A 24,444-nucleotide genomic window follows, 5' to 3' on the forward strand; every position below is an offset into this window, starting at 1 on the left:
TGCAAGCCGTTCTGAAACCAATCGGCAAATAACTCAAAATGCTTAACTCGCAAAGGAAATCACTTTTTTCCCACAATGAATGTCTGGCAAAAAATAGTAAATTTCAAAGCAAGCCGTTCTGAAAGCAATCGGCAAATTACTCAAAACGCTTAACTCGCCGAGAAAATCACTTTTGTTCCACAATGAATGCCTGGCAAAAAATAGTTAATTTTGAAGCAAGCCGTTCTGAAACCAATCGGCAAATTACTCAAAATGCTTAACTCGCCGGGAAAATCACTTTTTTCCACAATGAATGTCTGGCAAAAAATAGTAAATTTTGATGCAAGCCGTTCTGAAACCAATCGGGAAATTACTCAAAATGCTTAACTCGCTGGGAAAATCACTTTTTTCCCAGAATGAATGTCTGGCAAAAAATAGTTAATTTTGATGCCAGGCCTTCTGAAACCAATCGGCAAATTACTCAAAACGCTTAACTCGCCGTGAAAATCACTTTTGTTCCACAATGAATGTCTGGCAAAAAATAGTTAATTTTGAAGCAAGCCATTCTGAAACCAATCGGCAAATTACTCAAAATGCTGAACGCGCCGAGAAAATCACTTTTTCTCCAATCTGAATGTCCGACAAAAAATAGTTAATTTTGATGCAAGCCGTTCTGAAACCAATCGGCAAATAACTCAAAATGCTTAACTCGCCGGGAATATCACTTTTTTTCCACAATGAATGTCTGGCAAAATATAGTAAATTTTGATGCAAGCCGTCTGAAACCAATCGGCAAATTACTCAAAATGCTTAACTCGCCGAGAAAATCACCTTTTTCCCACAATGAATGTCTGGCAAAAAATAGTTACTTTTGTTGCAAGCCGTTCTGAAATCCATCGGCAAATAACTCAAAATGCTTAACTCGCCGAGAAAATCACTTTTTTTCCACAATGAATGTCTGGCAAAAAATAGTTAATTGTGATGCAAGCCGTTCTGAAACCAATCGGCAAATAACTCAAAATGCTTAACTCGCCGAGAAAATCACTTTTATCACACAATGAATGTCTGGCAGAAAATAGTCAATTTTGATGCAAGCCCTTCTGAAACCAATCGGCACATTACTCAAAACGCTTAACTCGCCGAGAAAATCACTTTTGTTCCACAATGAGTGTCTGTCAAAAAAGTTAATTTTGAAGCAAGCCGTTCTGAAACCAATCGGCAAATTACTCAAAATGCTTAACTCGCCGGGAAAATGACTTTTTTCCACAATGAATGTCTGGCAAAAAATAGTTAATTTTGTTGCAAGCCGTTCTGAAATCCATCGGCAAATAACTCAAAATGCTTAACTCGCCGAGAAAATCACTTTTTTTCCACAATGAATGTCTGGCAAAAAATAGTTAATTGTGATGCAAGCCGTTCTGAAACCAATCGGCAAATAACTCAAAATGCTTAACTCGCCGAGAAAATCACTTTTATCACACAATGAATGTCTGGCAAAAAATAGTTAATTTTGAAGCAAGCCGTTCTGAAACCAATCGGGAAATTACTCAAAATGCTTAACTCGCTGGGAAAATCACTTTTTTCCCACAATGAATGTCTGGCAAAAAATAGTAAATTTCAATGCAAGCCATTCTGAAACTAATCGGCAAATTACTCAAAACGCTTAACTCGCCGTGAAAATCACTTTTGTTCCACAATGAATGTCTGGCAAAAAATAGTTAATTTTGAAGCAAGCCATTCTGAAACCAATCGGCAAATTACTCAAAATGCTGAACGCGACGAGAAAATCACTTTTTCTCCAATCTGAATGTCCGACAAAAAATAGTTAATTTGGATGCAAGCCGTTCTGAAACCAATCGGCAAATAACTCAAAATGCTTACCTCGCCGGGAAAATCACTTTTTTTCCACAATGAATGTCTGGCAAAGTATAGTTAATTTTGATGCAAGCCGTCTGAAACCAATCGGCAAATTACTCAAAATGCTTAACTCGCCGGGAAAATCACTTTTTCCCCACAATGAATGTCTGGCAAAAAATAGTAAATTTTGATGCAAGCCCTTCTGAAACCAATCGGCAAATTACTCAAAACGCTTAACTCGCCGAGAAAATCACTTTTGTTCCACAATGAATGCCTGGCAAAAAATAGTCAATTTTGATGCAAGCCCTTCTGAAACCAATCGGCAAATTACTCAAAACGCTTAACTCCCCGGGAAAATCACTTTTTTCCACAATGAATGTCTGGCCAAAAAAATAGTAAATTTTGATGCAAGCCGTTCTGAAACCAATCGGCAAATAACTCAAAATGCTTAACTCGCAAAGGAAATCACTTTTTTCCCACAATGAATGCCTGGCAAAAAATAGTAAATTTCAAAGCAAGCCGTTCTGAAAGCAATCGGCAAATTACTCAAAACGCTTAACTCGCCGAGAAAATCACTTTTGTTCCACAATGAATGCCTGGCAAAAAATAGTTAATTTTGAAGCAAGCCGTTCTGAAACCAATCGGCAAATTACTCAAAATGCTTAACTCGCCGGGAAAATCACTTTTTTCGACAATGAATGTCTGGCAAAAAATAGTAAATTTTGATGCAAGCCGTTCTGAAACCAATCGGGAAATTACTCAAAATGCTTAACTCGCTGGGAAAATCACTTTTTTCCCAGAATGAATGTCTGGCAAAAAATAGTTAATTTTGATGCCAGGCCTTCTGAAACCAATCGGCAAATTACTCAAAACGCTTAACTCGCCGTGAAAATCTCTTTTGTTCCACAATGAATGTCTGGCAAAAAATAGTTAATTTTGAAGCAAGCCATTCTGAAACCAATCGGCAAATTACTCAAAATGCTGAACGCGCCGAGAAAATCACTTTTTCTCCAATCTGAATGTCCGACAAAAAATAGTTAATTTTGATGCAAGCCGTTCTGAAACCAATCGGCAAATAACTCAAAATGCTTAACTCGCCGGGAATATCACTTTTTTTCCACAATGAATGTCTGGCAAAATATAGTAAATTTTGATGCAAGCCGTCTGAAACCAATCGGCAAATTACTCAAAATGCTTAACTCGCCGAGAAAATCACCTTTTTCCCACAATGAATGTCTGGCAAAAAATAGTTAATTTTGTTGCAAGCCGTTCTGAAATCCATCGGCAAATAACTCAAAATGCTTAACTCGCCGAGAAAATCACTTTTTTTCCACAATGAATGTCTGGCAAAAAATAGTTAATTGTGATGCAAGCCGTTCTGAAACCAATCGGCAAATAACTCAAAATGCTTAACTCGCCGAGAAAATCACTTTTATCACACAATGAATGTCTGGCAGAAAATAGTCAATTTTGATGCAAGCCCTTCTGAAACCAATCGGCACATCACTCAAAACGCTTAACTCGCCGAGAAAATCACTTTTGTTCCACAATGAGTGTCTGGCAAAAAAGTTAATTTTGAAGCAAGCCGTTCTGAAACCAATCGGCAAATTACTCAAAATGCTTAACTCGCCGGGAAAATGACTTTTTTCCACAATGAATGTCTGGCAAAAAATAGTTAATTTTGTTGCAAGCCGTTCTGAAATCCATCGGCAAATAACTCAAAATGCTTAACTCGCCGAGAAAATCACTTTTTTTCCACAATGAATGTCTGGCAAAAAATAGTTAATTGTGATGCAAGCCGTTCTGAAACCAATCGGCAAATAACTCAAAATGCTTAACTCGCCGAGAAAATCACTTTTATCACACAATGAATGTCTGGCAAAAAATAGTTAATTTTGAAGCAAGCCGTTCTGAAACCAATCGGGAAATTACTCAAAATGCTTAACTCGCTGGGAAAATCACTTTTTTCCCACAATGAATGTCTGGCAAAAAATAGTAAATTTCAATGCAAGCCATTCTGAAACTAATCGGCAAATTACTCAAAACGCTTAACTCGCCGTGAAAATCACTTTTGTTCCACAATGAATGTCTGGCAAAAAATAGTTAATTTTGAAGCAAGCCATTCTGAAACCAATCGGCAAATTACTCAAAATGCTGAACGCGACGAGAAAATCACTTTTTCTCCAATCTGAATGTCCGACAAAAAATAGTTAATTTTGAAGCAAGCCGTTCTGAAACCAATCGGCAAATAACTCAAAATGCTTAACTCGCCGGGAAAATCACTTTTATGCCATAATCAATGGCTGGCAAAATATAGTAAATTTCAATGCAAGCCACTCTGAAACCAATCGGCAAATTACTCAAAACGCTTAACTCGCCGTGAAAATCACTTTTGTTCCACAATGAATGTCTGGCAAAAAATAGTTAATTTTGAAGCAAGCCATTCTTAAACCAATCGGGAAATTACTCAAAATGCTGAACGCGCCGAGTAAATCACTTTTTCTCCAATCTGAATGTCCGACAAAAAATAGTTAATTTGGATGCAAGCCGTTCTGAAACCAATCGGCAAATAACTCAAAATGCTTAACTCGCCGGGAAAATCACTTTTTTTCCCACAATGAATGTCTGGCAAAATATAGTTAATTTTGATGCAAGCCGTCTGAAACCAATCGGCAAATTACTCAAAATGCTTAACTCGCCGAGAAAATCACCTTTTTCCCACAATGAATGACTGGCAAAAAATAGTAAAATACAATGCAAGCCATTCTGAAACCAATCGGCAAATTACTCAAAACGCTTAACTCGCCGAGAAAATCACTTTTGTTCCACAATGAGTGACTGGCAAAAATGTTAATTTTGAAGCAAGCCGTTGTGAAACCAATCGCCAAATTACTCAAAATGCTTAACTCGCCGCGAAAATGACTTTTTTCCACAATGAATGTCTGGCAAAAAATAGTTAATTTTGTTGCAAGCCGTTCTGAAATCCGTCGGCAAATAACTCAAAATGCTTAACTCGCCGAGAAAATCACTTTTTTTCCACAATGAATGTCTGGCAAAAAATAGTTAATTGTGATGCAAGCCGTTCTGAAACCAATCGGCAAATAACTCAAAATGCTTAACTCGCCGAGAAAATCACTTTTATCACACAATGAATGTCTGCAGAAAATAGTCAATTTTGATGCAAGCACTTCTGAAACCAATCGGCAAATTACTCAAAACGCTTAACTCGCCGAGAAAATCCCTTTTGTTCCACAATGAATGCCTGGCAAAAAATAGTTAATTTTGAAGCAAGCCGTTCTGAAACCAATCGACAAATTACTCAAAATGCTTAACTCGCCGGGAAAATCACTTTTTTCCAAATGAATGTCTGGCAAAAAATAGTAAATTTTGATGCAAGCCGTTCTCAAACCAATCGGCAAATTACTGAAAATGCTTAACTCGCCGAGAAAATCACTTTTATCACACAATGAATGTCTGGCAGAAAATAGTCAATTTTGATGCAAGCCCTTCTGAAACCAATCGGCACATTACTCAAAACGCTTAACTCGCCGAGAAAATCACTTTTGTTCCACAATGAGTGTCTGGCAAAAAAGTTAATTTTGAAGCAAGCCGTTCTGAAACCAATCGGCAAATAACTCAAAATGCTTAACTCGCCGAGAAAATCACTTTTATCACACAATGAATGTCTGGCAAAAATTAGTTAATTTTGAAGCAAGCCGTTCTGAAACCAATCGGGAAATTACTCAAAATGCTTAACTCGCTGGGAAAATCACTTTTTTCCCACAATGAATGTCTGGCCAAAAATAGTAAATTTCAATGCAAGCCATTCCGAAACTAATCGGCAAATTACTCAAAACGCTTAACTCGCCGTGAAAATCACTTTTGTTCCACAATGAATGTCTGGCAAAAAATAGTTAATTTTGAAGCAAGCCATTCTGAAAACAATCGGCAAATTACTCAAAATGCTGAACGCGCCGAGAAAATCACTTTTTCTCCAATCTGAATGTCCGACAAAAAATAGTTAATTTTGAAGCAAGCCGTTCTGAAACCAATCGGCAAATAACTCAAAATGCTTAACTCGCCGGGAAAATCACTTTTATGCCATAATCAATGGCTGGCAAAAAATAGTTAATTTTGAAGCAAGCCATTCTGAAACCAATCGGGAAATTACTCAAAATGCTGAACGCGCCGAGAAAATCACTTTTTCTCCAATCTGAATGTCCGACAAAAAATAGTTAATTTGGATGCAAGCCGTTCTGAAACCAATCGGCAAATAACTCAAAATACTTAACTCGCCGGGAAAATCACTTTTTTTCCACAATGAATGTCTGGCAAAATATAGTTAATTTTGATGCAAGCCGTCTGAAACCAATCGGCAAATTACTCAAAATGCTTAACTCGCCGAGAAAATCACCTTTTTCCCACAATGAATGACTGGCAAAAAATAGTAAAATACAATGCAAGCCATTCTGAAACCAATCGGCAAATTACTCAAAACGCTTAACACGCCGAGAAAATCACTTTTGTTCCACAATGAGTGACTGGCAAAAAAGTTAATTTTGAAGCAAGCCGTTGTGAAACCAATCGCCAAATTAATCAAAATGCTTAACTCGCCGCGAAAATGACTTTTTTCCACAATGAATGTCTGGCAAAAAATAGTTAATTTTGTTGCAAGCCGTTCTGAAATCCGTCGGCAAATAACTCAAAATGCTTAACTCGCCGAGAAAATCACTTTTTTCCCACAATGAATGTCTGGCAATAAATAGTTAATTGTGATGCAAGCCGTTCTGAAACCAATCGGCAAATAACTCAAAATGCTTAACTCGCCGAGAAAATCACTTTTATCACACAATGAATCTCTGCAGAAAATAGTCAATTTTGATGCAAGCCCTTCTGAAACCAATCGGCAAATTACTGAAAACGCTTAACTCGCCGAGAAAATCCCTTTTGTTGCACAATGAATGCCTGGCAAAAAATAGTTAATTTTGAAGCAAGCCGTTCTGAAACCAATCGGCAAATTACTCAAAATGCTTAACTCGCCGGGAAAATGACATTTTTCCACAATGAATGTCTGGCAAAAAATAGTTAATTTTGATGCAAGCCGTTCTGAAATCCATTGGCAAATAACTCAAAATGCTTAACTCGCCGAGAAAATCACTTTTTTTCCACAATGAATGTCTGGCAAAAAATAGTTAATTGTGATGCAAGCCGTTCTGAAACCAATCGGCAAATAACTCAAAATGCTTCACTCGCCGAGAAAATCACTTTTATCACACAATGAATGTATGGCAAAAAATAATTAATTATGATGCAAGCCGTTCTGAAACCAATCGGCAAATTACTCAAAATGCTTAACTCGCCGAGAAAATCACTTTTTTCCCCACAATGAATGTCTGGCAAAAAATATTAAATTTCAATGCAAGCCATTCTGAAACCAATCGGCAAATAACTCAAAATGCTTAACTCGCCGAGAAAATCACTTTTTACCCACAATGAATGTCTGGCAAAAAATAGTCAATTTCAATGCAAGCCATTCTGAAACCTATCGGCTTTTAACTCAAAATGCTTAACTCGCCGAGAAAATCACTTTTTTCACACAATGAATGTCTGGCAAAAAATAGTCAATTTTGATGCAAGCCGTTCTGAAACCAATCGGCAAATTACTCAAAACGCTTAACTCGCCGAGACAATCACTTTTGTTCGACAGTGAATGTCTGGCAAAAAATAGTTAATATTGAAGCAAGCCGTTCTGAAACCAATCCGAAATTGCTCAAAATGCTTAACTCGCCGGGAAAATCACTTTTTCCCCACAATGAATGTCTGGCAAAAAATAGTAAATTTTGATGCAAGCCCTTCTGAAACCAATCGGCAAATTACTCAAAACGCTTAACTCGCCGAGAAAATCACTTTTGTTCCACAATGAATGCCTGGCAAAAAATAGTCAATTTTGATGCAAGCCCTTCTGAAACCAATCGGCAAATTACTCAAAACGCTTAACTCCCCGGGAAAATCACTTTTTTCCACAATGAATCTCTGGCAAAAAAATAGTAAATTTTGATGCAAGCCGTTCTGAAACCAATCGGCAAATAACTCAAAATGCTTAACTCGCAAAGGAATCACTTTTTTCCCCACAATGAATGTCTGGCAAAAAATAGTAAATTTCAAAGCAAGCCGTTCTGAAAGCAATCGGCAAATTACTCAAAACGCTTAACTCGCCGAGAAAATCACTTTTGTTCCACAATGAATGCCTGGCAAAAAATAGTTAATTTTGAAGCAAGCCGTTCTGAAACCAATCGGCAAATTACTCAAAATGCTTAACTCGCCGGGAAAATCACTTTTTTCCACAATGAATGTCTGGCAAAAAATAGTAAATTTTGATGCAAGCCGTTCTGAAACCAATCGGGAAATTACTCAAAATGCTTAACTCGCTGGGAAAATCACTTTTTTCCCAGAATGAATGTCTGGCAAAAAATAGTTAATTTTGATGCCAGGCCTTCTGAAACCAATCGGCAAATTACTCAAAACGCTTAACTCGCCGTGAAAATCACTTTTGTTCCACAATGAATGTCTGGCAAAAAATAGTTAATTTTGAAGCAAGCCATTCTGAAACCAGTCGGCAAATTACTCAAAATGCTGAACGCGCCGAGAAAATCACTTTTTCTCCAATCTGAATGTCCGACAAAAAATAGTTAATTTTGATGCAAGCCGTTCTGAAACCAATCGGCAAATAACTCAAAATGCTTAACTCGCCGGGAATATCACTTTTTTTCCACAATGAATGTCTGGCAAAATATAGTAAATTTTGATGCATGCCGTCTGAAACCAATCGGCAAATTACTCAAAATGCTTAACTCGCCGAGAAAATCACCTTTTTCCCACAATGAATGACTGGCAAAAAATAGTAAATTTCAATGCAAGCCATTCTGAAACCAATCGGCAAATTACTCAAAACGCTTAACTAGCCGAGAAAATCACTTTTGTTCCACAATGAGTGTCTGGCAAAAAAGTTAATTTTGAAGCAAGCCGTTCTGAAACCAATCGGCAAATTACTCAAAATGCTTAACTCGCCGGGAAAATGACATTTTTCCACAATGAATGTCTGGCAAAAAATAGTTAATTTTGTTGCAAGCCTATCTGAAATCCATCGGCAAATAACTCAAAATGCTTAACTCGCCGAGAAAATCACTTTTTTTCCACAATGAATGTCTGGCAAAAAATAGTTAATTGTGATGCAAGCCGTTCTGAAACCAATCGGCAAATAACTCAAAATGCTTAACTCGCCGAGAAAATCACTTTTATCACACAATGAATGTCTGGCAGAAAATAGTCAATTTTGATGCAAGCCCTTCTGAAACCAATCGGCACATTACTCAAAACGCTTAACTCGCCGAGAAAATCACTTTTGTTCCACAATGAGTGCCTGGCAAAAAAGTTAATTTTGAAGCAAGCCGTTCTGAAACCAATCGGCAAATTACTCAAAATGCTTAACTCGCCGGGAAAATGACTTTTTTCCACAATGAATGTCTGGCAAAAAATAGTTAATTTTGTTGCAAGCCGTTCTGAAATCCATCGGCAAATACCTCAAAAAACTTAACTCGCCGAGAAAATCACTTTTTTTCCACAATGAATGTCTGGCAAGAAATAGTTAATTGTGATGCAAGCCGTTCTGAAACCAATCGGCAAATTACTCAAAATGCTTAACTCGCCGAGAAAATCACTTTTTTCCCCACAATGAATGTCTGGCAAAAAATATTAAATTTCAATGCAAGCCATTCTGAAACCAATCGGCAAATAACTCAAAATGCTTAACTCGCCGAGAAAATCACTTTTTACCCACAATGAATGTCTGGCAAAAAATAGTCAATTTCAATGCAAGCCATTCTGAAACCTATCGGCAAATAACTCAAAATGCTTAACTCGCCGAGAAAATCACTTTTTTCCCACAATGAATGTCTGGCAAAAAATAGTCAATTTTGATGCAAGCCGTTCTCAAACCAATCGGCAAATTACTCAAAACGCTTAACTCGCCGAGACAATCACTTTTGTTCGACAGTGAATCTCTGGCAAAAAATAGTTAATATTGAAGCAAGCCGTTCTGAAACCAATCGGAAATTGCTCAAAATGCTTAACTCGCCGGGAAAATCACTTTTTCCCCACAATGAATGTCTGGCAAAAAATAGTAAATTTTGATGCAAGCTCTTCTGAAACCAATCGGCAAATTACTCAAAACGCTTAACTCGCCGAGAAAATCACTTTTGTTCCACAATGAATGCCTGGCAAAAAATAGTCAATTTTGATGCAAGCCCTTCTGAAACCAATCGGCAAATTACTCAAAACGCTTAACTCCCCGGGAAAATCACTTTTTTCCACAATGAATGTCTGGCCAAAAAAATACTAAATTTTGATGCAAGCCGTTCTGAAACCAATCGGCAAATACCTCAAAATGCTTAACTCGCAAAGGAAATCACTTTTTTCCCCACAATGAATGTCTGGCAAAAAATAGTAAATTTCAAAGCAAGCCGTTCTGAAAGCAATCGGCAAATTACTCAAAACGCTTAACTCGCCGAGAAAATCACTTTTGTTCCACAATGAATGCCTGGCAAAAAATAGTTAATTTTGAAGCAAGCCGTTCTGAAACCAATCGGCAAATTACTCAAAATGCTTAACTCGCCGGGAAAATCACTTTTTTCCACAATGAATGTCTGGCAAAAAATAGTAAATTTTGATGCAAGCCGTTCTGAAACCAATCGGGAAATTACTCAAAATGCTTAACTCGCTGGGAAAATCACTTTTTTCCCAGAATGAATGTCTGGCAAAAAATAGTTAATTTTGATGCCAGGCCTTCTGAAACCAATCGGCAAATTACTCAAAACGCTTAACTCGCCGTGAAAATCACTTTTGTTCCACAATGAATGTCTGGCAAAAAATAGATAATTTTGAAGCAAGCCATTCTGAAACCAATCGGCAAATTACTCAAAATGCTGAACGCGCCGAGAAAATCACTTTTTCTCCAATCTGAATGTCCGACAAAAAATAGTTAATTTTGATGCAAGCCGTTCTGAAACCAATCGGCAAATAACTCAAAATGCTTAACTCGCCGGGAATATCACTTTTTTTCCACAATGAATGTCTGGCAAAATATAGTAAATTTTGATGCAAGCCGTCTGAAACCAATCGGCAAATTACTCAAAATGCTTAACTCGCCGAGAAAATCACCTTTTTCCCACAATGAATGTCTGGCAAAAAATAGTTAATTTTGTTGCAAGCCGTTCTGAAATCCATCGGCAAATAACTCAAAATGCTTAACTCGCCGAGAAAATCACTTTTTTTCCACAATGAATGTCTGGCAAAAAATAGTTAATTGTGATGCAAGCCGTTCTGAAACCAATCGGCAAATAACTCAAAATGCTTAACTCGCCGAGAAAATCACTTTTATCACACAATGAATGTCTGGCAGAAAATAGTCAATTTTGATGCAAGCCCTTCTGAAACCAATCGGCACATTACTCAAAACGCTTAACTCGCCGAGAAAATCACTTTTGTTCCACAATGAGTGTCTGGCAAAAAAGTTAATTTTGAAGCAAGCCGTTCTGAAACCAATCGGCAAATTACTCAAAATGCTTAACTCGCCGGGAAAATGACTTTTTTCCACAATGAATGTCTGGCAAAAAATAGTTAATTTTGTTGCAAGCCGTTCTGAAATCCATCGGCAAATAACTCAAAATGCTTAACTCGCCGAGAAAATCACTTTTTTTCCACAATGAATGTCTGGCAAAAAATAGTTAATTGTGATGCAAGCCGTTCTGAAACCAATCGGCAAATAACTCAAAATGCTTAACTCGCCGGGAAGATCACTTTTTTCCCACAATGAATGTCTGGCAAAAAATAGTAAATTTCAATGCAAGCCATTCTGAAACTAATCGGCAAATTACTCAAAACGCTTAACTCGCCGTGAAAATCACTTTTGTTCCACAATGAATGTCTGGCAAAAAATAGTTAATTTTGAAGCAAGCCATTCTGAAACCAATCGGCAAATTACTCAAAATGCTGAACGCGCCGAGAAAATCACATTTTCTCCAATCTGAATGTCCGACAAAAAATAGTTAATTTTGAAGCAAGCCGTTCTGAAACCAATCGGCAAATAACTCAAAATGCTTAACTCGCCGGGAAAATCACTTTTATGCCACAATCAATGGCTGGCAAAATATAGTAAATTTCAATGCAAGCCACTCTGAAACCAATCGGCAAATTACTCAAAACGCTTAACTCGCCGAGAAAATCACTTTTGTTCCACAATGAATGTCTGGCAAAAAATACTTAATTTTGATGCAAGCCGTCTGAAACCAATCGGCAAATTACTCAAAATGCTTTTTTTCCCACAATGAATGTCTGGCAAAAAATAGTAAATTTCAATGCAAGCCATTCTGAAACTAATCGGCAAATTACGCAAAACGCTTAACTCGCCGAGAAAATCACTTTAGTTCCACAATGAATGTTGGCAAAAAAATAGTTAATTTTGAAGCAAGCCGTTCTGAAACCAATCGGGAAATTACTCAAAATGCTTAACCCACCGAGAAAATCAATTTTTCCCACAATGAATGTCTGGCAAAAAATAGTTAATTTTGATGCAAGCCATTCTGAAAACAATCGGCAAATTACTGAAAACGCTTAACTCGCCGGGAAAATCACTTTTGTTCCACAATGAATGTCTGGCAAAAAATAGTTAATTTTGAAGCAAGCCGTTCTGAAACCAATCGGCAAATTACTCAAAATGCTTAACTCGCCGGGAAAATCACTTTTTTCCACAATGAATGTCTGGCAAAAAATAGTAAATTTTGATGCAAGCCGTTCTGAAACCAATCGGGAAATTACTCAAAATGCTTAACTCGCTGGGAAAATCACTTTTTTCCCAGAATGAATGTCTGGCAAAAAATAGTTAATTTTGATGCCAGGCCTTCTGAAACCAATCGGCAAATTACTCAAAACGCTTAACTCGCCGTGAAAATCACTTTTGTTCCACAATGAATGTCTGGCAAAAAATAGATAATTTTGAAGCAAGCCATTCTGAAACCAATCGGCAAATTACTCAAAATGCTGAACGCGCCGAGAAAATCACTTTTTCTCCAATCTGAATGTCCGACAAAAAATAGTTAATTTTGATGCAAGCCGTTCTGAAACCAATCGGCAAATAACTCAAAATGCTTAACTCGCCGAGAAAATCACTTTTATCACACAATGAATGTCTGGCAGAAAATAGTCAATTTTGATGCAAGCCCTTCTGAAACCAATCGGCACATTACTCAAAACGCTTAACTCGCCGAGAAAATCACTTTTGTTCCACAATGAGTGTCTGGCAAAAAAGTTAATTTTGAAGCAAGCCGTTCTGAAACCAATCGGCAAATTACTCAAAATGCTTAACTCGCCGGGAAAATGACTTTTTTCCACAATGAATGTCTGGCAAAAAATAGTTAATTTTGTTGCAAGCCGTTCTGAAATCCATCGGCAAATAACTCAAAATGCTTAACTCGCCGAGAAAATCACTTTTTTTCCACAATGAATGTCTGGCAAAAAATAGTTAATTGTGATGCAAGCCGTTCTGAAACCAATCGGCAAATAACTCAAAATGCTTAACTCGCCGGGAAGATCACTTTTTTCCCACAATGAATGTCTGGCAAAAAATAGTAAATTTCAATGCAAGCCATTCTGAAACTAATCGGCAAATTACTCAAAACGCTTAACTCGCCGTGAAAATCACTTTTGTTCCACAATGAATGTCTGGCAAAAAATAGTTAATTTTGAAGCAAGCCATTCTGAAACCAATCGGCAAATTACTCAAAATGCTGAACGCGCCGAGAAAATCACATTTTCTCCAATCTGAATGTCCGACAAAAAATAGTTAATTTTGAAGCAAGCCGTTCTGAAACCAATCGGCAAATAACTCAAAATGCTTAACTCGCCGGGAAAATCACTTTTATGCCACAATCAATGGCTGGCAAAATATAGTAAATTTCAATGCAAGCCACTCTGAAACCAATCGGCAAATTACTCAAAACGCTTAACTCGCCGAGAAAATCACTTTTGTTCCACAATGAATGTCTGGCAAAAAATACTTAATTTTGATGCAAGCCGTCTGAAACCAATCGGCAAATTACTCAAAATGCTTTTTTTCCCACAATGAATGTCTGGCAAAAAATAGTAAATTTCAATGCAAGCCATTCTGAAACTAATCGGCAAATTACGCAAAACGCTTAACTCGCCGAGAAAATCACTTTAGTTCCACAATGAATGTTGGCAAAAAAATAGTTAATTTTGAAGCAAGCCGTTCTGAAACCAATCGGGAAATTACTCAAAATGCTTAACCCACCGAGAAAATCAATTTTTCCCACAATGAATGTCTGGCAAAAAATAGTTAATTTTGATGCAAGCCATTCTGAAAACAATCGGCAAATTACTGAAAACGCTTAACTCGCCGGGAAAATCACTTTTGTTCCACAATGAATGTCTGGCAAAAAATAGTTAATTTTGAAGCAAGCCGTTCTGAAACCAATCGGCAAATTACTCAAAATGCTTAACTCGCCGGGAAAATCACTTTTTTCCACAATGAATGTCTGGCAAAAAATAGTAAATTTTGATGCAAGCCGTTCTGAAACCAATCGGGAAATTACTCAAAATGCTTAACTCGCTGGGAAAATCACTTTTTTCCCAGAATGAATGTCTGGCAAAAAATAGTTAATTTTGATGCCAGGCCTTCTGAAACCAATCGGCAAATTACTCAAAACGCTTAACTCGCCGTGAAAATCACTTTTGTTCCACAATGAATGTCTGGCAAAAAATAGATAATTTTGAAGCAAGCCATTCTGAAACCAATCGGCAAATTACTCAAAATGCTGAACGCGCCGAGAAAATCACTTTTTCTCCAATCTGAATGTCCGACAAAAAATAGTTAATTTTGATGCAAGCCGTTCTGAAACCAATCGGCAAATAACTCAAAATGCTTAACTCGCCGGGAATATCACTTTTTTTCCACAATGAATGTCTGGCAAAATATAGTAAATTTTGATGCAAGCCGTCTGAAACCAATCGGCAAATTACTCAAAATGCTTAACTCGCCGAGAAAATCACCTTTTTCCCACAATGAATGTCTGGCAAAAAATAGTTAATTTTGTTGCAAGCCGTTCTGAAATCCATCGGCAAATAACTCAAAATGCTTAACTCGCCGAGAAAATCACTTTTTTTCCACAATGAATGTCTGGCAAAAAATAGTTAATTGTGATGCAAGCCGTTCTGAAACCAATCGGCAAATAACTCAAAATGCTTAACTCGCCGAGAAAATCACTTTTATCACACAATGAATGTCTGGCAGAAAATAGTCAATTTTGATGCAAGCCCTTCTGAAACCAATCGGCACATTACTCAAAACGCTTAACTCGCCGAGAAAATCACTTTTGTTCCACAATGAGTGTCTGGCAAAAAAGTTAATTTTGAAGCAAGCCGTTCTGAAACCAATCGGCAAATTACTCAAAATGCTTAACTCGCCGGGAAAATGACTTTTTTCCACAATGAATGTCTGGCAAAAAATAGTTAATTTTGTTGCAAGCCGTTCTGAAATCCATCGGCAAATAACTCAAAATGCTTAACTCGCCGAGAAAATCACTTTTTTTCCACAATGAATGTCTGGCAAAAAATAGTTAATTGTGATGCAAGCCGTTCTGAAACCAATCGGCAAATAACTCAAAATGCTTAACTCGCCGGGAAGATCACTTTTTTCCCACAATGAATGTCTGGCAAAAAATAGTAAATTTCAATGCAAGCCATTCTGAAACTAATCGGCAAATTACTCAAAACGCTTAACTCGCCGTGAAAATCACTTTTGTTCCACAATGAATGTCTGGCAAAAAATAGTTAATTTTGAAGCAAGCCATTCTGAAACCAATCGGCAAATTACTCAAAATGCTGAACGCGCCGAGAAAATCACATTTTCTCCAATCTGAATGTCCGACAAAAAATAGTTAATTTTGAAGCAAGCCGTTCTGAAACCAATCGGCAAATAACTCAAAATGCTTAACTCGCCGGGAAAATCACTTTTATGCCACAATCAATGGCTGGCAAAATATAGTAAATTTCAATGCAAGCCACTCTGAAACCAATCGGCAAATTACTCAAAACGCTTAACTCGCCGAGAAAATCACTTTTGTTCCACAATGAATGTCTGGCAAAAAATACTTAATTTTGATGCAAGCCGTCTGAAACCAATCGGCAAATTACTCAAAATGCTTTTTTTCCCACAATGAATGTCTGGCAAAAAATAGTAAATTTCAATGCAAGCCATTCTGAAACTAATCGGCAAATTACGCAAAACGCTTAACTCGCCGAGAAAATCACTTTAGTTCCACAATGAATGTTGGCAAAAAAATAGTTAATTTTGAAGCAAGCCGTTCTGAAACCAATCGGGAAATTACTCAAAATGCTTAACCCACCGAGAAAATCAATTTTTCCCACAATGAATGTCTGGCAAAAAATAGTTAATTTTGATGCAAGCCATTCTGAAAACAATCGGCAAATTACTGAAAACGCTTAACTCGCCGGGAAAATCACTTTTGTTCCACAATGAATGTCTGGCAAAAAATAGTTAATTTTGAAGCTAGCCATTCTGAAACCAATCGGCAAATTACTCAAAACGCTTAACTCGCCGAGAAAATCACTTTTGTTCCACAATGAATGCCTGGCAAAAAATAGTTAATTTTGAAGCAAGCCGTTCTGAAACCAATCGGCAAATTACTCAAAACGCTTAACTCGCCGAGAAAATCACTTTTGTTCGACAGTGAATGTCTGGCAAAAAATAGTTAATATTGAAGCAAGCCGTTCTGAAACCAATCGGAAATTTCTCAAAATGCTTAACGCGCGAGAAAATCTCTTTTTTCCACAATGAATGTCTGGCAAAAAAATAGTCAATTTTGATGCAAGCCCTTCTGAAACCAATCGGCAAATTACTCAAAACGCTTAACTCGCCGAGAAAATCACTTTTGTTCCACAATGAATGCCTGGCAAAAAATAGTTAATTTTGAAGCAAGCCGTTCTGAAACCAATCGGCAAATTACTCAAAATGCTTAACTCGCCGGGAAAATCACTTTTTTCCACAATGAATGTCTGGCACAAAGTAGTAAATTTTGATGCAAGCCGTTCTGAAACAAATCGGGAAATTACTCAAAATGCTTAACTCGCTGGGAAAATCACTTTTTACCGACAATGAATGTCTGGCAAAAAATAGTCAATTTCAATGCAAGCCATTCTGAAACCTATCGGCATATAACTCAAAATGCTTAACTCGCCGGGAAAATCACTTTTTTGCCACAATGAATGGCTGGCAAATTATAGTAAATTTCAATGCAAGCCACTCTGAAACCAATCGGCAAATTACTCAAAACGCTTAACTCGCTGAGAAAATCACTTTTGTTCCACAATGAATGTCTGGCAAAAAATACTTAATTTTGATGCAAGCCGTCTGAAACCAATCGGCAAATTACTCAAAATGCTTAACTCGCCGATAAAATCACCTTTTTCCCACAATGAATGACTGGCAAAAAATAGTAAAATACAATGCAAGCCATTCTGAAACCAATCGGCAAATTACTCAAAACGCTTAACTCGCCGAGAAAATCACTTTTGTTCCACAATGAGTGTCTGGCAAAAAAGTTAATTTTGAAGCAAGCCGTTCTGAAACCAATCGGCAAATTACTCAAAATGCTTAACTCGCCGGGAAAATGACTTTTTTCCACAATGAATGTCTGGCAAAAAATAGTTAATTTTGTTGCAAGCCGTTCTGAAATCCATCGGCAAATAACTCAAAATGCTTAACTCGCCGAGAAAATCACTTTTGTTCCACAATGAATGTCTGGCAAAAAATAGTTAATTGTGATGCAAGCCGTTCTGAAACCAATCGGCAAATAACTCAAAATGCTTAACTCGCCGAGAAAATCACTTTTTTCCAAATGAATGTCTGGCAGAAAATAGTCAATTTTGATGCAAGCCGTTCTCAAACCAATCGGCAAATTACTCAAAATGCTTAACTCGCCGGGAAAATGACTTTTTTCCACAATGAATGTCTGGCAAAAAATAGTTAATTGTGATGCAAGCCGTTCTGAAACCAATCGGCAAATAACTCAAAATGCTTCACTCGCCGAGAAAATCACTTTTATCACACAATGAATGTATGGCAACAAATAATTAATTTTGATGCAAGCCGTTCTGAAACCAATCGGCAAATTACTCAAAACGCTTAACTCCCCGGGAAAATCACTTTTTTCCACAATGAACGCCTGGCAAAAAAATAGTAAATTTTGATGCAAGCCGTTCTGAAACCAATCGGCAAATAACTCAAAATGCTTAACTCGCCGAGGAAATCACTTTTTTCCCACAATGAATGTCTGGCAAAAAATAGTAAATTTCAAAGCAAGCCGTTCTGAAACCAATCGGCAAATTACTCAAAACGCTTAACTCCCCGGGAAAATCACTTTTTTCCACAATGAACGCCTGGCAAAAAAATAGTAAATTTTGATGCAAGCCACTCTGAAACCAATCGGCAAATTACTCAAAACGCTTAACTCGCCGAGAAAATCACTTTTGTTCCACAATGAATGTCTGGCAAAAAATACTTAATTTTGATGCAAGCCGTCTGAAACCAATCGGCAAATTACTCAAAATGCTTTTTTTCCCACAATGAATGTCTGGCAAAAAATAGTAAATTTCAATGCAAGCCATTCTGAAACTAATCGGCAAATTACGCAAAACGCTTAACTCGCCGAGAAAATCACTTTAGTTCCACAATGAATGTTGGCAAAAAAATAGTTAATTTTGAAGCAAGCCGTTCTGAAACCAATCGGGAAATTACTCAAAATGCTTAACCCACCGAGAAAATCAATTTTTCCCACAATGAATGTCTGGCAAAAAATAGTTAATTTTGATGCAAGCCATTCTGAAAACAATCGGCAAATTACTGAAAACGCTTAACTCGCCGGGAAAATCACTTTTGTTCCACAATGAATGTCTGGCAAAAAATAGTTAATTTTGAAGCTAGCCGTTCTGAAACCAATCGGCAAATTACTCAAAACGCTTAACTCGCCGAGAAAATCACTTTTGTTCGACAGTGAATGTCTGGCAAAAAATAGTTAATATTGAAGCAAGCCGTTCTGAAACCAATCGGAAATTTCTCAAAATGCTTAACGCGCGAGAAAATCTCTTTTTTCCACAATGAATGTCTGGCAAAAAAATAGTCAATTTTGATGCAAGCCCTTCTGAAACCAATCGGCAAATTACTCAAAACGCTTAACTCGCCGAGAAAATCACTTTTGTTCCACAATGAATGCCTGGCAAAAAATAGTTAATTTTGAAGCAAGCCGTTCTGAAACCAATCGGCAAATAACTCAAAATGCTTAACTCGCCGAGAAAATCACTTTTTTTCCACAATGAATGTCTGGCAAAAAATAGTTAATTGTGATGCAAGCCGTTCTGAAACCAATCGGCAAATAACTCAAAATGCTTCACTCGCCGAGAAAATCACTTTTATCACACAATGAATGTATGGCAAAAAATAATTAATTATGATGCAAGCCGTTCTGAAACCAATCGGCAAATTACTCAAAATGCTTAACTCGCCGAGAAAATCACTTTTTTCCCCACAATGAATGTCTGGCAAAAAATATTAAATTTCAATGCAAGCCATTCTGAAACCAATCGGCAAATAACTCAAAATGCTTAACTCGCCGAGAAAATCACTTTTTACCCACAATGAATGTCTGGCAAAAAATAGTCAATTTCAATGCAAGCCATTCTGAAACCTATCGGCTTTTAACTCAAAATGCTTAACTCGCCGAGAAAATCACTTTTTTCACACAATGAATGTCTGGCAAAAAATAGTCAATTTTGATGCAAGCCGTTCTGAAACCAATCGGCAAATTACTCAAAACGCTTAACTCGCCGAGACAATCACTTTTGTTCGACAGTGAATGTCTGGCAAAAAATAGTTAATATTGAAGCAAGCCGTTCTGAAACCAATCCGAAATTGCTCAAAATGCTTAACTCGCCGGGAAAATCACTTTTTCCCCACAATGAATGTCTGGCAAAAAATAGTAAATTTTGATGCAAGCCCTTCTGAAACCAATCGGCAAATTACTCAAAACGCTTAACTCGCCGAGAAAATCACTTTTGTTCCACAATGAATGCCTGGCAAAAAATAGTCAATTTTGATGCAAGCCCTTCTGAAACCAATCGGCAAATTACTCAAAACGCTTAACTCCCCGGGAAAATCACTTTTTTCCACAATGAATCTCTGGCAAAAAAATAGTAAATTTTGATGCAAGCCGTTCTGAAACCAATCGGCAAATAACTCAAAATGCTTAACTCGCAAAGGAATCACTTTTTTCCCCACAATGAATGTCTGGCAAAAAATAGTAAATTTCAAAGCAAGCCGTTCTGAAAGCAATCGGCAAATTACTCAAAACGCTTAACTCGCCGAGAAAATCACTTTTGTTCCACAATGAATGCCTGGCAAAAAATAGTTAATTTTGAAGCAAGCCGTTCTGAAACCAATCGGCAAATTACTCAAAATGCTTAACTCGCCGGGAAAATCACTTTTTTCCACAATGAATGTCTGGCAAAAAATAGTAAATTTTGATGCAAGCCGTTCTGAAACCAATCGGGAAATTACTCAAAATGCTTAACTCGCTGGGAAAATCACTTTTTTCCCAGAATGAATGTCTGGCAAAAAATAGTTAATTTTGATGCCAGGCCTTCTGAAACCAATCGGCAAATTACTCAAAACGCTTAACTCGCCGTGAAAATCACTTTTGTTCCACAATGAATGTCTGGCAAAAAATAGTTAATTTTGAAGCAAGCCATTCTGAAACCAGTCGGCAAATTACTCAAAATGCTGAACGCGCCGAGAAAATCACTTTTTCTCCAATCTGAATGTCCGACAAAAAATAGTTAATTTTGATGCAAGCCGTTCTGAAACCAATCGGCAAATAACTCAAAATGCTTAACTCGCCGGGAATATCACTTTTTTTCCACAATGAATGTCTGGCAAAATATAGTAAATTTTGATGCATGCCGTCTGAAACCAATCGGCAAATTACTCAAAATGCTTAACTCGCCGAGAAAATCACCTTTTTCCCACAATGAATGACTGGCAAAAAATAGTAAATTTCAATGCAAGCCATTCTGAAACCAATCGGCAAATTACTCAAAACGCTTAACTAGCCGAGAAAATCACTTTTGTTCCACAATGAGTGTCTGGCAAAAAAGTTAATTTTGAAGCAAGCCGTTCTGAAACCAATCGGCAAATTACTCAAAATGCTTAACTCGCCGGGAAAATGACATTTTTCCACAATGAATGTCTGGCAAAAAATAGTTAATTTTGTTGCAAGCCTATCTGAAATCCATCGGCAAATAACTCAAAATGCTTAACTCGCCGAGAAAATCACTTTTTTTCCACAATGAATGTCTGGCAAAAAATAGTTAATTGTGATGCAAGCCGTTCTGAAACCAATCGGCAAATAACTCAAAATGCTTAACTCGCCGAGAAAATCACTTTTATCACACAATGAATGTCTGGCAGAAAATAGTCAATTTTGATGCAAGCCCTTCTGAAACCAATCGGCACATTACTCAAAACGCTTAACTCGCCGAGAAAATCACTTTTGTTCCACAATGAGTGTCTGGCAAAAAAGTTAATTTTGAAGCAAGCCGTTCTGAAACCAATCGGCAAATTACTCAAAATGCTTAACTCGCCGGGAAAATGACTTTTTTCCACAATGAATGTCTGGCAAAAAATAGTTAATTTTGTTGCAAGCCGTTCTGAAATCCATCGGCAAATACCTCAAAAAACTTAACTCGCCGAGAAAATCACTTTTTTTCCACAATGAATGTCTGGCAAGAAATAGTTAATTGTGATGCAAGCCGTTCTGAAACCAATCGGCAAATTACTCAAAATGCTTAACTCGCCGAGAAAATCACTTTTTTCCCCACAATGAATGTCTGGCAAAAAATATTAAATTTCAATGCAAGCCATTCTGAAACCAATCGGCAAATAACTCAAAATGCTTAACTCGCCGAGAAAATCACTTTTTACCCACAATGAATGTCTGGCAAAAAATAGTCAATTTCAATGCAAGCCATTCTGAAACCTATCGGCAAATAACTCAAAATGCTTAACTCGCCGAGAAAATCACTTTTTTCCCACAATGAATGTCTGGCAAAAAATAGTCAATTTTGATGCAAGCCGTTCTCAAACCAATCGGCAAATTACTCAAAACGCTTAACTCGCCGAGACAATCACTTTTGTTCGACAGTGAATCTCTGGCAAAAAATAGTTAATATTGAAGCAAGCCGTTCTGAAACCAATCGGAAATTGCTCAAAATGCTTAACTCGCCGGGAAAATCACTTTTTCCCCACAATGAATGTCTGGCAAAAAATAGTAAATTTTGATGCAAGCTCTTCTGAAACCAATCGGCAAATTACTCAAAACGCTTAACTCGCCGAGAAAATCACTTTTGTTCCACAATGAATGCCTGGCAAAAAATAGTCAATTTTGATGCAAGCCCTTCTGAAACCAATCGGCAAATTACTCAAAACGCTTAACTCCCCGGGAAAATCACTTTTTTCCACAATGAATGTCTGGCCAAAAAAATACTAAATTTTGATGCAAGCCGTTCTGAAACCAATCGGCAAATACCTCAAAATGCTTAACTCGCAAAGGAAATCACTTTTTTCCCCACAATGAATGTCTGGCAAAAAATAGTAAATTTCAAAGCAAGCCGTTCTGAAAGCAATCGGCAAATTACTCAAAACGCTTAACTCGCCGAGAAAATCACTTTTGTTCCACAATGAATGCCTGGCAAAAAATAGTTAATTTTGAAGCAAGCCGTTCTGAAACCAATCGGCAAATTACTCAAAATGCTTAACTCGCCGGGAAAATCACTTTTTTCCACAATGAATGTCTGGCAAAAAATAGTAAATTTTGATGCAAGCCGTTCTGAAACCAATCGGGAAATTACTCAAAATGCTTAACTCGCTGGGAAAATCACTTTTTTCCCAGAATGAATGTCTGGCAAAAAATAGTTAATTTTGATGCCAGGCCTTCTGAAACCAATCGGCAAATTACTCAAAACGCTTAACTCGCCGTGAAAATCACTTTTGTTCCACAATGAATGTCTGGCAAAAAATAGATAATTTTGAAGCAAGCCATTCTGAAACCAATCGGCAAATTACTCAAAATGCTGAACGCGCCGAGAAAATCACTTTTTCTCCAATCTGAATGTCCGACAAAAAATAGTTAATTTTGATGCAAGCCGTTCTGAAACCAATCGGCAAATAACTCAAAATGCTTAACTCGCCGGGAATATCACTTTTTTTCCACAATGAATGTCTGGCAAAATATAGTAAATTTTGATGCAAGCCGTCTGAAACCAATCGGCAAATTACTCAAAATGCTTAACTCGCCGAGAAAATCACCTTTTTCCCACAATGAATGTCTGGCAAAAAATAGTTAATTTTGTTGCAAGCCGTTCTGAAATCCATCGGCAAATAACTCAAAATGCTTAACTCGCCGAGAAAATCACTTTTTTTCCACAATGAATGTCTGGCAAAAAATAGTTAATTGTGATGCAAGCCGTTCTGAAACCAATCGGCAAATAACTCAAAATGCTTAACTCGCCGAGAAAATCACTTTTATCACACAATGAATGTCTGGCAGAAAATAGTCAATTTTGATGCAAGCCCTTCTGAAACCAATCGGCACATTACTCAAAACGCTTAACTCGCCGAGAAAATCACTTTTGTTCCACAATGAGTGTCTGGCAAAAAAGTTAATTTTGAAGCAAGCCGTTCTGAAACCAATCGGCAAATTACTCAAAATGCTTAACTCGCCGGGAAAATGACTTTTTTCCACAATGAATGTCTGGCAAAAAATAGTTAATTTTGTTGCAAGCCGTTCTGAAATCCATCGGCAAATAACTCAAAATGCTTAACTCGCCGAGAAAATCACTTTTTTTCCACAATGAATGTCTGGCAAAAAATAGTTAATTGTGATGCAAGCCGTTCTGAAACCAATCGGCAAATAACTCAAAATGCTTAACTCGCCGGGAAGATCACTTTTTTCCCACAATGAATGTCTGGCAAAAAATAGTAAATTTCAATGCAAGCCATTCTGAAACTAATCGGCAAATTACTCAAAACGCTTAACTCGCCGTGAAAATCACTTTTGTTCCACAATGAATGTCTGGCAAAAAATAGTTAATTTTGAAGCAAGCCATTCTGAAACCAATCGGCAAATTACTCAAAATGCTGAACGCGCCGAGAAAATCACATTTTCTCCAATCTGAATGTCCGACAAAAAATAGTTAATTTTGAAGCAAGCCGTTCTGAAACCAATCGGCAAATAACTCAAAATGCTTAACTCGCCGGGAAAATCACTTTTATGCCACAATCAATGGCTGGCAAAATATAGTAAATTTCAATGCAAGCCACTCTGAAACCAATCGGCAAATTACTCAAAACGCTTAACTCGCCGAGAAAATCACTTTTGTTCCACAATGAATGTCTGGCAAAAAATA

This window comes from Scyliorhinus torazame, chromosome 17 (genome assembly GCF_047496885.1).
Source record: "Scyliorhinus torazame isolate Kashiwa2021f chromosome 17, sScyTor2.1, whole genome shotgun sequence".
Lineage (NCBI taxonomy): Eukaryota > Metazoa > Chordata > Chondrichthyes > Carcharhiniformes > Scyliorhinidae > Scyliorhinus > Scyliorhinus torazame.